Below are 14,139 nucleotides of genomic sequence, written 5' to 3' on the forward strand. Positions count from 1 at the left end.
GCAGATCCCTAGCATTTATTTATATTCATGCCCATCTCCCACTCTAGACTGCAAGCTTGTTGTGGGCAGGGAATGTGCCTACCAACTCTGTTCTACTGTTCTCTTCCCCAAGTGTGTAACACAGTGCTCTGCACACTGTATGGGTTCAATAAACACTTCTGATTGATCTTCTGGAGGTCTATAAAAAAGAGGGAGAACTTACATGTGCCTAGGGGGTGGTGTGGACAAGATGGAGTCACGCGTATTTATTGAGCACTTACTGTGTGCAGACTACTGTACCAAGCACTTGAGAGAGTACAATATAACAGGCACATTCCCTGCTCACAACGAGTTTACAGTCTAGAGGGAAGCTGGGAAATCCATGAGGTGGGTAAGTCACAACACAGAGTCTGCTGTTTGAGAAGAAATGGCAGTGGAGAGGGTGGGTGTGGGGAGGTAGAAGAGGGCAGGATCAGCCTATAGAATCACTGTCCAGACTCCACTGGACACATAAAAGTGTTGTCTCATGTGTTTGTAAACCTGGAGTAGCAGCTGCAGGGGCTCGACCTCCTTCTTATCATTGAGTACAGGCCGGCAGGCGAGTAACATGGCTTATTAAATATCGTTTGGGCTACCACATGTATTTGCTGTGCCTTTGGTTCATCGTTATTTGGTTAACACCAGAGAGGCCTATTAATCATCCCTGTAACTGCTTAACTGGCACAATGCGTCAATTGGAATCTTGAAACAAAAACAAGATTAATGATTTGACCTCAGTCTGGGTGCAGTGACCCAAAACACAGTTCTAACAAGCACTAGGTCTAATAGGAGCCAGAATGTTGAAGGACACATTGTACAAGCAAATTCATTAAGTCCCCAGTTTCTCCATAGTCAGTGTTCATGTCAGACATGCTAATTGGGTCAAATATTACCTCTGATAAAACGATAAACTTTATTGGGATGAGGCAGAGGGCACCTGCCTCCTTCAATTCGTGGCTAAGAATACAGCTACTTTAGAGATCGTCATGGACCAAATGGTCTAGGTGAATAATTTTATCAGGGGAGTGTTGGGGGATCAGCACTACATTTATTTAACTATCTGGGGCTTGATAAAAATGGTTGTGGGCTGGTAAATGTTGTGGCAAACTGCATCCTTGCATTAAAGAATATCTGGGGGAATGGGAAGGAATGCTCAAAGTACTGTGAAAGATACAAGCAGCATGAGCACTCTAGTTTTCAGAGCAGACTTGAGGTCATTAATAATTATAATAATGTTGGCATTTGTTAAGCACTTACTATGTGCGGAGCACTGTTCTAAGCCCTGGGGTAGATATAGGGAAGTCAGGTTGTCCCACCTGAGGCTCACAGTCTTAATCGCCATTTTACAGATGAGACAACTGAGGCACTGAGAAGTTAAGTGACTTGCCCAAAGTCACACAGCTAAGTGGTGGAGCCAGGATTAGAACCCATGACCTCCGACTCCCTAAACCCGTGCTCTTTCCCCTGTGCCACGCTGCTTAATGTGCACATGGTCTAGAGCCCTGTCTGAGACAGAAAATGTGACTGATTTGATTGCTTTATATCTAGTTCAATGTTTAGCACAGAGCTTGGCATGTAGAAGTTTAATTCAATCATATTTACTGAGTGCTTACTGTGCGCAGAGCATTGTGTTATTGCTTTATATAATAATAAAAAAACTAAGTAGGATTAGGGTGATTATATAATACGTTATTTTTGGTTTAATAAATAATAATGATAAGAAACATTTAAGACTGTAGTGAAAGCATGAAACCTACAAAAAAAAGGAAGTATTTTCTGCTCGTTGTTTACTTTGGAGGCATCCTTTGGTGCTTGAACCAGTTTTCTCAGGTAGTGCAGAATTCCATATAGGAGTAGTCTAAAACACTCAAAGCTCAATTACAGAGTCAAATAATGGAAACTTTAGCATTTTTATATCAATACAGGGAGGAGAAATAGCCATATTAGTAATTATTAAGGGAAGAATTTGTTGATAAGTAAATTGGCTTCTCACAAAAGGTAAATCCATAATCTGGTCTTGAAAAAAATGAGAAATATGATTAAAAACCTCAGAGAGTAGTGAATTTAAATTAGATTTCATAAATCTATATTTCATAATTATGAGAAGCTGCTTATTCAAAATTATGTGTAACAATATGATTGTGTAATTTCTTTGTTAATAAGGATAAAATACTAATATAAAAACCTCATTTTTCACTAGGCCTAGTATGTTCATTACGATAATCAAATTCAGTAGTATTATTTCATTATACTAATTGAAAGGGGAAAAAACTTCTGTGGTTTAAGTTTACATTGTCTGGGTTTCTTCAGGAATAGCAAGTGTGAATAGATCTTATTTCTGTTTGTTGGGTACCGTAGGAAATCTTGTAGCAATTTTCAGTTACGCGCCTACTGGAAAGTACTGTGGATATCTGTGTGTTCACTCTTCCTATAGTACCAAAAAATAGTTATTGTAACTTTTTAATTACTCTGTTAATCTATCAGTAGTATTTATTAAGCACTTTACTGTGTGCACTTTTTATCAGCCTTTTTAATTACTCTGTTAATCTATCAGTAGTATTTATTAAGCACTTAACTGTGTGCAGAGCACTGAATTAAGCACTAAGGAGAGAACAGCATAATAGAGAAGCACCGTGACCAAGAACAGAGGCCTAGGTGTCAGAGGACCTAGGTTTTAATCCCTGTTCCTCCACTTGTCTGCTGGGTGAGCTTGGGCAAGTCACTTAACTTCTCTGTGTCTCAGTTCCCTCATCTGTAAAATGAGGACTAAGACCATGAGCCTCAAGTGGGACAGGGACTGTCCAACCCGATTATCTTGGATCTACCCCCAAGCTTAGTACTGTGCCCAGCACACAGTAAATGTTTAACAAATGCAACAAAAAAAATAAAGTTGTTAAATATGATCCTTGCCCTCAAGGAGTTTACAATCTAGCTGTGAAGACAGACAGTACAATAAATTATAGGTAGTAATGCCGGTCTTAACCGGTCTGAGAAATTCGAAAGGGCACTACAATGATCTTGAATTTCTTTTAATTTCTCTTGTGCTCAGTGCACAGAAATCTTGAATGCATTTTCTTACTTAAACTTTTGACTAAACTCATCTGGCTCCCTTGACCCATGGTCCCCAGGTTATGGTAATTTCTCCTCTGAGAAAGATCTCCCTTCCCTCTCCCCAAACCCCACCATGAAAATTCATCTGATAAAATCTAAGTCCTTTTAAATGGGCATGCATTGTTATATAACACATACAGTTACTCAAAATTCTCACACTGCGTAATGAATCTCATCTCATCTAATTTCCCTCTGAAGATAGGCTAAAACCACAAGGATGAATGCAAGCTGGAAAAGAAAGCTGTGGGTTAATTGGGCTGCTGAACTGGGTATTTTGTGGGTAATAATAACGATGATAATAATAATCGTGGGTTTTGTCAGGTGCTCACTATGTGCCAAGCACTGTACTAATCGCTTGGGTAGATACAAAATAATCAGGTCCCACATAGGGGTCACAGTGCAGATAGGAGGAAGAACGGGAATGAATTCCTATTTTGCAGATGAGGGAACTGAGAAGCAGTGTGTTCCAGTGGATAGAGCATGGGTATAGGAGTCAGAAGGATGTGGGTTCTAATTCTGACTCTGCTGGGGGACCTTGGGCAAGTCAGTTGACTTTTCTAGTCCTCAGTAACCTCACCCTTAAAATGAGATTAAGATTGTGAGATCCATATGGGACATGGACTTTGTCCATCCTGATTAGTTTGTATCTACCCCAGGGCTTAGAACAGTGTCTGACACATAGTAAGCACTTAAAGTGCCATCATTATCACTACTAACTGAGGTATAAAGAAGTTAAGGGGCTAGACCAAGTTCACATTAGCCGGCAACTGGCAGACCTGGAATTTGAATCCAGTTCCTTTGAATCCCAGGCCCAAGCTCTCTGCACTAGACCATGCTGCTTCTCGAAAATAAGGGCTCCTTATGACTCATGATGCTTGCGTCAAATTTATATTTGAAAACCTCCAATACATGCCCGAGTTAATAGGTTGGTTCTTCAGGGTCATTCTATTGACAGAAGTTCCGTAAAGATGAAAGTTCCAAAAGGATGGCGACATGTTTTGTCACATTTCTCACTTTACTTATCTAAGCACAACATCATTTTCTCACATGGAGACCGGTGTTCTCTCTGTGAGATTCCTGAAATGTCGACTGTTCTTTCCACTGGGCATGTCTACACTGCAAGAGTCTTAAGACTGTGAGTATTCAAAAAGTGAGAGAACAGCAGCAAAGGACCAGATGCTGGAGCTATAAAAGTTGCAAAAGCATCATAAACACCAGGTGTGCCACATAAATGCCCAGGTTTTTTACCCTGCCACACTGTTATCATATGGTTCCAGCATCTGTTCATTCCTGTCCAGGCTTCCCAGAGACAGTATTTATTAGAATCAAATATGCACCAAGCCTTCCCAATATGCCTTAAGCAGACATGTCACAGTGGCCTTATTATGTACTGTAAGTGAAGCAGTAAAAATTGATATTATCAGTAAACTTACAATTATCCTTACAACCCAATGTAGTTTGATCTGATCTTTGTTTGCCTTCCACTATCTGATTTCTCTGAGGAATTTTCTTGGGCTTTTATTAAAGTAGCGCCGGCTATATAGTATTTTAAATAATCCCACTGCAAGTTTTTAATGAGCCATGGACAACAATTAAAATTATTCAATTAACAAGACTTTTTACCCTTTCAGATCCTTCATTTATTATCACCCTAGAGATCCAGAAAATCATTAGGAATGTTCACACGCCCAATAATCTGACCATATTAAAGTATTTAGAGTATTCATCCTTCCAAGTCAGGTGACCTCTTACTCTGCCAGAAAGTCATTTAATGCACATCATCCACTACCATTTGATGCTGAGCCCTTCTACACAACTACCTCGAGAAGAGGGGTTCTGCTTTCAATCTGAGAGAAAATTTGGGGGATATTAGATTTGTTGAATTCAAGTTTTATAGGCATCATTTTATCATCAAATGAGATGATGTTCTTTGAAAACTACAAAGGGCAGAGAGAGGCTAGAAATGACCGTTGACAACCAAATTCCAACTGAAAAGTTTTTTCCCCTCTCTCACACAAGCCAGGTTAACACAGCCGAAGAAATAAACACAAGAATTGATAGCATCTACTGATCTTGGGCCATACAGAAAGATTAGCCTATATAGATTTGCTCTGAGACAGTGCAATCAATCAATATCTATTGAGTGCTTAGTGTGCAGAACTCTGTACTAAGCATTTGGGAAATTACAATTCAACAGAGTTGGCACAGTTGTTCCCTGCCTCCAAGGAGCTTCCAGTCTAGAGAGTGCGTTTGGAAAACCCAGCGGGAAGGGATAGCGGATATCCTTTCTGAAGTAAACAAAGTGAAAGTTAGAATTCATAGAGCATTTGGACCTTTCCCTCCACGTGAAATCATGGAGCCCTCCCTATCATTAATTAGGAGCAATTATATTCGAGTAATGGTTTCCAACTACTTTTTTTTTGACCTAAACATGACCATACATCATCTACATTGGTCTGAAACCTCTAACTTAATACCTTCTCTCTCCACAATGGGAGGTAAATGATAGGCCTTGTTTCCAGTTTTGTTGTTGCATAGGGCAGCTTTTCCTTTCAAACTTCACTTCAGATATACAGGGGTTTTTTTGTGGTTTTTTTTGTCAGCTCTCACCCTGATGAAAGAAAGCAAACCCAGGGGAGTCTCTTAGCCTTCCTCCACACCTAGATCTGTGGACCTCATATGTACTTCCTGTCACGAATAAGGGAAGCAGCATATCCTGGAGGACAGAGTACAGGCCTGAGGTCAGGGTAGCTGGGCCCGAAACCTGTCCCCACCATTTACACTTTGTAGTTACCTCATCTCTAAAATGGGGCTTGAGACTGTGAGCCCCACATGGGGCTGTGGCCAACCCGATTTGCTAGTATTCATTCATTCATTCAATAGTATTTATTGAGCGCTTACTATGTGCAGAGCACTGTACTTAGCGCTTGGAATGAACAAGTCGGCAACAGATAGAGACAGTCCCTGCCGTTTGACGGGCTTACAGTCTAATCGGGGGAGACGGACAGACGAGAACAATGGCAATAAATAGAGTCAAGGGGAAGAACATCTCGTAAAAACAATGGCAACTAAATAAAATCAAGGCAATACTCCAGCCCTTAGTAGAGTATCTGGCACAAAGTGCTTAACAAATACCACAGTTATTATTATTACCTGCTGTGTGATACTGGTCAAGTTACTTCACTTCTCTGTGTCTTAGTTTCCTCAACTACAAAATGGGGATTCAATGCCTGTTCTCTCTTCTACTTAGACTGAGAGCCTCTTGTGGGACAGGGGCTCTATTCAGTCTGTTTAACTTCTATCTATCCCAGGGCTTAAAGTGGTTCTTTACACATAGTAAGCACTTAAATACCATTAAAAAAAAAAAGTCATTCCATGACTCCGCATTGCTTGAAAGTACCTCAGAAAACGTGATGGCTTCCTTTTCCATCACCATATTAGCTAAACACTGTACTGCATTGATTTCAACTTTCCATCATGCCTGGGAGTTAAGCAAAGTAGCCTTCCTTCCAGCATGCATGCCAAAGGAGACATGATGAACAATACGAACCTAACAAGAAGTGACTCTAGGTAGTCCTTATAACCCCCCACAAATGGCTAGGGAACACTGGATGGAACAGTTTCCCTGAGTTTCTCTTTCCACCTTGAATTTCAGATCGGAGGATCTGCTCTTACAGTGTGAAAGCTCATTTGGGAGATGTGATGACATATAACCCCAAACTGTTGTCAGCCAGATCCAAGAACGGTTCTTCATGGAGATTGGTTTATGACCATATGCTTAACAGTTCAATTTTAAGGAACACTTGCATTAATTGACAAGATTGAAGAATCTTTGCATTACGTCCAAAATACTCAATTTGTGTCAGGGGCAAGAATCCAATTATGTTGGGGGAAGGAATCTGTTTGGAGGCATCCAAAGATAAAATGTGGATATCCCTGTCTTCTTGGCTTTCACTGCTGATTTTTATTGTTTATCTCCATGTTTCTCAATACTGCAGATATTCAGACAATTTTTCTGATGGTCTCCCAGGTCCCCTGCTCATTAGGATCCCTGCAACGTGTGACTGCTGAGGATTGAAACGATAAGTTTCCCTGGCAGAAGGCCTCCAGAGGCAAAAATTCCGCTAAATTCAAATTTATGCTCACTTCAAAAATGCAACAGATGGATCACCTGTCCTTGTGGTGTCTTTTCCAGAGGAAAGAAATCCCTAAATCTTTTTATCACTTCAAGTCCCAAATAGCTCAATGCTTCAGTCTAACAGATTCCCCAGATTAAAACAAATATTTCTTTTTTGTGTGTGTGGACAAAGATTCAGAATTTTAAAATATCTATATTGGAAAAAAATAAGGAAGAACATCAACCATGAAATAAAAATTCTCTTACAGTTCCCTGTGGCGATCTTTTCACATGCAGTGTAGGTCTCTCTTCATTGATCAGCTTCTCTATCAGTTTATTACATGGTGTTCTGGGAGCAACAAAGCAATCTCAGACACCACGAGGGTCAGAGAAACTGTGAACTTCTGGATTAAACTTGCAAAACTGCTGCACTGACGCAGACGGTTTGCCTTTCCTGGCCACTGATAAATCTCAATTTTCCAATTAAAACAAAACCAGCACGTCATTTTCGAGTTTAACTCAAATCCAAAAGGGTTTACTCTCCTAGAGAGAGGAGAGATGGCGACCCTCCTCAGTTCGTTGAAGCTTGGAGCTGCTGTACATGTTTTCCAAAAGCTGACATCAAATTCATTTGTATGTGTTCACCACGCCCTCCCCTCTAATCCTCTTCAATTTGGTTAAGTAACTCAGTTTGAGAAGTAGCATCGCTGACACGCAGTTAAACGTATTCAGGAGGAAATGATCCAGTTAGATCCCTCTTGAGAGCAAAATTTAGATCTAACTAGTTGCTCCTGAGGCCTTGAGAGGGAAAGGCCAGTCTCCCATTATTTCCAGATGATTTTTTTCTTTAGCCCCACTCTCTTCCCCTCCTCCCGCCATGGGAGTCAGAGAGATGTTTTCAAAAGCTAGGGGGTAAAGGAGAATTTTTTGTCTTCATTTAAGTGGAAAAGAATGGGTGGGGTCAGGAACACCTCAAAATTTGAATCCCAAAGTGCTCAGCGTTCAAGAAAGGAAAGAAGAAGAGAGATGGCATAAGGGAGAAAATATGCTTGAAGAGGTCCAACCCACCCAATATGATTTTCTCTAGACACCATACAGATATTTCTGGCACAAAGAAATTACATTTATTGACTGGGATGCTCACAAACCTACTGGAACGTGGAGGAGAAAAAAATATTTGCTGTAAAATAGATTGGATCCTTGGATTATGTGGCCGAGTGGAAAGAATTTGGGTCGGAGAGTTAGGAGACCAAGGTTCTAGGCCTAATCAGCTCTGTCACTGGTCTGCCTCAATTCCATCATCTGTAAAATGGGGATAAGATTGCCACTTGCCCTCCTTCAGTCTGTGAGCCCCATGATAGATTCTCCAAACTGCTTGACCTTGTATCTATCCCAGTTCTTGGGACATAGGAAGTGCTTAATAAATGCTATTACCTTTGAAATTGGATCTTAGGTCACTGTCCTTTCGCTCCTGACTCAAGCCTGCTGCCACTAGAGGTGGGGAGGTGAGCAGTAGGCATATCAAACCGGTGCATGTTGGAAAAAGATTAGGTATGAACACAAGTCATTGGTTCTGGGAAACTGATTTAGTGACATGTGACGACAATTAGAATTTAAACAGAATGGAAAATGATGCAACTGCCTGTTGCCAGAGCTTGGTTAGGACTGTCTTCTTCCCAGAAGCTTTCAGTTCTACACACAGATGATCTGGACTTTTGTCGTGCTGTTGCACCTTAAGTTTTTGGTGCCAGCAAATGCATGCCCAAGGCCAACCAGGGTCTTGGAAAAACTGTGAGATTCTTTTCAAAGGTGTGGGACCTCTGGGAGAAGCAGCTGAAAAATTTTCACAGGGTGTTAAGGAGGCAAGGGCACCAATTAGGTACGGAATTTTCTAGTACTCCGCTTTCTGGCCAGCCACACCCTATTTTAAACCACTTGCCAAGCCCATTCCAAGTTCCCTCCTGTCGCAACTTCATCCTGGACCAGATCCTATCCAAAGAGCTGCTTTCCGAGTTGCCGGGACCAGGAAGGGGAAGACTATCCCTAAAATGCTGACGAAATCCCTGTTCTGTTCATTCACACCTGCAGAGCGCTTGAACCACATGCTAATTCTGACATTACATCACACTGCCCCTCCAATTTCATTCATCTGGCACTCATTTAACTCACTCTCATTCCCTCTTGTAGATCCTCTCATCAAGCTACTTCAATTACAATGAACAGGTTCTAGCATTTTAAAATGTTGAGACAGGTCAAAGGAAGGCTGAATCATGCAAGTGGGCTTTAAAAAAACAACATTTAAAATATCAGCAAAAGCTCAATGGTGGCATAAATTCATACCGGCATATTTAGGCTGATTTTCTGCCGGACCAGGCCAGATCGCAGCATCAGAGTTTAGAAAAACCACCACTGGTTGTCATGGTTTCCTTCTGTAACCCCCTTTCTCCCTCTGCCATCGCTGACACGCTTGGCAACGGAAATGGTAGGGGGAAGACAGGACTGGAAAGCGGAGGACTGGGAATTTTCTTCAGGGAAATATTTTTTATTTTTCTTTCATTTTAAAGAAAAATCAGTATTGAATTTAGGCCTTTCGTATGTTTAATGGAATGGATGGCACAAATATGTATTTTGTTTAATCACAGCCGAATTTGGTTTAAATGGCAATACACATAGGAGGAGAGGAAAAAAGGGAACAGTGAGAAGGAATCTTTGAGAACTGACAGTTATCAGACAACCAGAGTGTAATCCTTATTCAAATTCAATTTCATTTTGGAAAGCTTGAGGGCAACAGACTGCTAAGAAGATAAAAAATAAAAAAAATTAAAAAGCCAAGTATTAATCTTTGAGGTTAGTATCTTAGTCAAGCTGTCGGACCTGAAAGGTCCTCAGGACCCTTTATTTTCAGCAAAATTGGTACAAAAAAGCAGTGAAAGATGGTCACTAATCACCCTGTCAATGTTAACAATGGCTGGGATACCACTGGGATAACATTTTCATGTTTCCTCCTCTCTCTCCCCATCGCAATCTCCTATGCCCTGACTTTCTCACCCTGCAAGTTTCCCGGTTATAGTTGCTAAGGCCCAAATTATGTTTTATCATTATAATCAGAGTGTGAACACAAGTTTTGTGGTGAGTCAAAATCCAATCCCAAAGTGACAGAACAGTCTGTTCTACAATTAAAGGTTGTTTTAAATATCCCTCTCTCTGTCAGTCTGAAGTATCCCTGCCCTACACATAACCATCTCAGGAGGTAAGGTGATGATTGCAGAGACCCCCTGATATATCGTAAAGGAGCCTACTGGGCAAATGATCTTTGGCTTCTCATTCCAAAATTGAAAGGAGACCTCAAAAAGGCTGAAAAACGCGACTCAACCCTGTTCCTCCTTGCCCAGGTCCTTCAGTCTCTGTTGAAACACTTAAGTGCATAATGGGAGGTAGTGGAGCTTTGGGACATAATGGATTGCTTTTGTTCACTAGGAGACCTGACTAAATACAAGGGATTCAATACCTTTGGGAAATCAATCTGTTGCATTTGCTAGAAACTGATTTTTTTTTTCCATTCAACATACTTAGTTTTTCATCCTATTTATCTTTCTGTGGACTATCATCCAAATCTACTGACCTTCTCTGGGCTCTTTGAACTTTCTGACTTCAATAGATTTTTACAAATTACCTCATGGGTACCTCATGATGTGACCCCGAGCCCTAGACTTTGTAATTATTATTAACTGTGTTTGGGAAACTCCCCAAATAAGCTCAGAATTTTACAAAAATCCAGATTTCACAATAACGCAGATGGGGTCTACCTGTAATCTTAGGGCAACATACTGAGAGTGGCTGAAAAAGTTAATTAAGAGTAGTACTCCTGGAGGACATCTGTGCTACCCGTGCTCACCTGTGTTAAGTCATGACACTGCTGTCAGCTGAATCTGCTTTAGGACTCGCCAATCCTGCTTTGCCATGAACAGGTTGGGGCAACTGTGCATCTTGAGGAGTGTAGTGAGAGCTCAGGTTTTCAATGAGGCTCTGCCAAATAGACCAACTCGGCCACACAAAAAGGAAGGGTGTTGGGCTTCCCTTGGTCAGTCAATCCTATTTATTGAGTGCTTACTGTGTGCAGAGCACTGTACCAAGCACTTGGGAGAGGACAATACAAACCAATGGGCACATTCACTGCTCACAATGATCTTACAGTCTAGAGGGGGAGAAGGACATCAATATAAATAAATTTCAGAAAAAGGGATTTTTTTGAACGTTGTCATTTTGCTTAGAACTTTTATCATCATTATTATTATGGTATTGTTAAGCACTTACTATGCATCAAGCATTGTTAGAGAAGCAGCGTGGCTCAGTGGAAAGAGCACGGGCTTTGGAGTCAGGGCTCATGAGTTCAAATCCCAGCTCTGCCACTTGTCAGCTGTGTGACTGTGGGCAAATCACTTAACTTCTCTGTGCCTCAGTTCCCTCATCTGTAAAATGGGGATTAAGACTGTGAGCCCCACGTGGGACAACCTGATTCCCCTATGTCTACCCCAGCACTTAGAACAGTGCTCGGCACATAGTAAGCGCTTAACAAATACCAACATTATTATTATTATTATTATTGTTCTAAGGGCAGGGATCGATTCAAGTTAATCAGGTTGGAGCCACATGGGGCTCGCAGTCTAAACGGGAGGGAGAGCAAGTATTTAATCCCCATTTTACAGTTGAGGAAACTGAGGCACAGAGAAAGTTAAGTGACTTGCCCAGATCACACAGTAAGCAATTGGCAGAGCCAGGATTAATCAATAAACTATTTATGGAGCACTTACTCTGTAGAGAGGATGGTACTATGAGCTTGGGAGAGCATAATACAACAGAATTAGCAGACATGTTCCCTGATCTTGCTGACTTTATGGTCTAGAGGATTAGAATCAAGGTCTTCTGGCTCCCAGACCCATGTTCTTTCTTCCTTTTTTTTTCAAACCTCTTTTTGTGGTACTTGTTAAGCTCTAATTATGTGCCAGGCACTGTACTTACTGAGTGCTGGGGTAGATACAAGCTAAACAGGTTGGACACAGTCTATGTTTCATATAGATTCAGTCTTAATCCCCATTTTACAGATGAGCTAAATGAAGCCCAGAAAACTGAAGTGACTTGGCCAATCAAGCTCACACAGCAGACATGTTGGAGAGCCAGGATTAGAACCCAGATCCTTCTGATCCCCTGGCCCAAATGGTCTTTCCACTAGGCCATGCTGCTTCTCTATTACTTCTTAATTTTACCTAAATACTTAAATTGCTTCTTAATTCTACCGCTTAGGTCTTTGCTTTCCAGATTCATTTATGTTATTCTTTGGTGGAGGGATGGAGTGAGAAGAATCATAAGAGCAAAAAGTTCAAATTAGAAAATGCTCTGGGTCTAGTAGTTAGGTGTAGCTCTTGCCTCCTCTGATCCTTGTCGACTCAGGAATGATGCAAAGATCAGCACAGGCAGCTGGAAACTATTCACTTGTAACCCCAACTTCTTTCTGGATTCATTTGGGGCACTGAACTCCAAGCTGCTTTCTTGGTTTTCCTTGTTACAGTTGGCAGTTAGATTTCAAGGCGAGCCATCCTTTCATTGTGAAGCAGTACACAGACCTGTCAAAGAATGAGACTCAAAATTCTTGCCTACCTGAAGAGATATGCCACTTGCTTATATAAGGTCACCCTTTGTAAACCTATTATTCCTTGGCACTCTTCTGAAACAAGTGGAATCAATGCCTTTTGAAAAACAGAGTTGTTGAAAGTCAAGAGATGCCACTTGTATTTTCTGAGGAACATTAAAATGGATGTCTGTCCTAAGAGCGTCTCACTTTGATGTATACACCTGGAGCCGTTAAGGGACTGTTTCCTCATTAATCAAACCCTTTACTCAATTAGCTTTCTAGATTAAGTAAAAAAAAAAGTTTTCCACTTTGTACAGGAAGAAACTTTAACCCAGTTTAGTGAGTGGAAACATATTTGTGTGCCTCTGTACATGCATTAGAGAAAATTTAGGACATTTTTTGCACTTTTTAATTTTCACAATGGGGTTCAAAAAACATGACATAAATGGGGTAGACTTTTAGATCACAGCATTGCTTTTTGATCGAGGAAACAAAAATTTTACACGCCAAAAACTTCCAAATCTTTCCAATGAGAAAAATACCTTTGTAGGCAGAAATGCAAATCCAAAGTACCCCCTTGTGCTCTACATATCTCCTCTTGGGGGTGAGCCACCCCTGGGGTAAACAATCGATCAGTGGTATTTATTGGGCACTTACCATGTGCAGAACACTGTTCTTGGGAGAGTACATGTCGATAGAGTTGATTAATACGATCCCAGCCCTCAAGGATTTTACAGTCTAGGTGGGGCGATGGACACTAAGATGCATTCAGGTGGGGGAAGGAAAGAATTTAAAGATATGTCTGACAGTGCTATATGGGAAGGGGGTGAGGAGAGTGCTCAGGCAATAGGGGAAGTGCTGAAATGGAAGTAATGGGGAAATAGGATGGGGTAAAAGAGATATAAATCAGGCAAAGACCTTGTGGAGAACACAAGATTTGAGAATGGACTTGAAGATGGGGATGTGGTGGACTGCTGGAAATGGTTACAGAAAAATTCCTAAATAGCCTGGGGCCTTCTAGGACAAAAGTGACCCTACAAATTCCCAAAGGCTTCCCAGGGACCTGTCTAAATTCCTTAATGAAACTGTCACCACAAAAAGTGGTGGGAGGTTGAGATTGGAATCTCCAGCTGATTCACACCTCAGAGCCAACCCTTGGAAAGACAGAACTGATTGATCAACTTAAAGCCTATAATAGTAAGGAATTTCTGCTTTATGTGGTAGTGTATGGGCAACCACTGGAGGTTTTTGATATGGAGATATG

At 41.1% G+C, this 14,139-nt stretch overlaps 1 long non-coding RNA gene across 1 annotated transcript in view; it reads right to left on the bottom strand.

The window, feature by feature from the left end:
- LOC120638472 overlaps window positions 1-14,139 on the bottom strand; it is a 164,950-nt gene that overhangs the window by 95,748 nt on the left and 55,063 nt on the right. The gene's annotated exons all lie outside the window — the stretch shown is intronic.

Source organism: Ornithorhynchus anatinus, chromosome 6 (genome assembly GCF_004115215.2).
Source record: "Ornithorhynchus anatinus isolate Pmale09 chromosome 6, mOrnAna1.pri.v4, whole genome shotgun sequence".
In the NCBI taxonomy this organism is placed as follows: Eukaryota; Metazoa; Chordata; class Mammalia; order Monotremata; family Ornithorhynchidae; genus Ornithorhynchus; species Ornithorhynchus anatinus.